The sequence below is a fragment of the Octopus bimaculoides genome, chromosome 22 (genome assembly GCF_001194135.2).
Source record: "Octopus bimaculoides isolate UCB-OBI-ISO-001 chromosome 22, ASM119413v2, whole genome shotgun sequence".
In the NCBI taxonomy this organism is placed as follows: domain Eukaryota; kingdom Metazoa; phylum Mollusca; class Cephalopoda; order Octopoda; family Octopodidae; genus Octopus; species Octopus bimaculoides.
Window position 1 is genome coordinate 12,890,444 of NC_069002.1, and position 1,184 is coordinate 12,891,627.

The following is a 1,184-nucleotide window of genomic DNA, read 5'->3' on the forward strand; positions in this document are numbered from 1 at the left end:
AGGACACAACAACCTGAGCAGACCGAGTGCAGATATGAACAGCATATGGGAACTGGTATTAAGGAAGGATAGGAGAATATTAGGCATATGGCGTAGTGGTTAAGAGCATGGGCTACTAACCCCAAGATTCCAAGTTCAATTCCAGGCAGTGACCTGAATAATAATAATAACAACAACATTGAAAAATACCTTAGGAATGAGAACCCAGGTTCGAAATTTCCCCAAGACACTTAATGAAGGCTGGAGGGTATATCAGCCGAAATGTTGTGTTAACAACAAACAAGATGAGGACAAATATCTGTCAAATGTAAATAATGTGCAAGACAGGCGTGTCGGAGGAAACATGTCATGGTAGGAGAGAAATGGGTTCACATGGATGATGGCTCACTTGCAGTCAGTAATTCTGCAAAGAAGGAGGCTTGAAAGTGCCACTATGAGAGGTTGCTAAATGTAGAGAATGCATGGGAGAAGGAGGGCCCAACAGAGGGGCCAAGTATCCAAACTGATAAAGCAATCGGGAAGCACTGCTGAGATGCTTAAGATACCTGGTCACCTGTATAGTTAATCAAGTTGTCTAGAAGGGAGTTGTACCCAATGATTGGTGTGGCAGAATTATACTCAACTGCTACAAAGGTAAGGGTGATTCCCTAGACAGAAATAATTACAGAGGCATCAAATTACTGGACCATGGGTGCCAGTCGTCGAATTTAATTCGATTTTGATTGCCTAAACAGGTCTTCGCAAGCGGAGTTTAGTGTCCAATGAAGGAGGATACGTATGAGGAGGCTGGTATGCCACAGTTCTGATAGTCCACTCCAATATCTGAAGTTGTTTTGGCAATGGTCCTCATTGACAATATTTGGAACCTGTTGGATGAATTACAGTGATGTGTTTCTTATTTCTTTGATACAGTTGAAACATACCTGTAATAAGCTTCTGATTCCATCTGAACTTTCCATTCAAAAGCTCCTGCAACATGTAGAAAGTTGCCAAAGTCTAAATCAGTGTTCTACAAATATGGCCACAACGACTGCATATCTTCTTCATTTCTTGTATCAGTATTTTATCTGCTGTGGGAAATCTAAAAGTAAGAAAAAGAAATTTTTAATTGGTTTGAAGAGAGGAATGTACTGATAATTAAATACTTCTTGCACCATATATATATATATATATATATATATATA

At 39.4% G+C, this 1,184-nt stretch overlaps 1 long non-coding RNA gene across 1 annotated transcript in view; it reads right to left on the reverse strand.

Moving 5' to 3' along the window:
- LOC106881184 (uncharacterized) overlaps window positions 1-1,184 on the reverse strand; it is a 12,421-nt gene that overhangs the window by 7,672 nt on the left and 3,565 nt on the right. The window contains exon 2 of the long non-coding RNA XR_001410824.2: window positions 924-1,081. This is a non-coding gene — a long non-coding RNA (uncharacterized LOC106881184). The remainder of the gene's footprint in view (window positions 1-923; window positions 1,082-1,184) is intronic.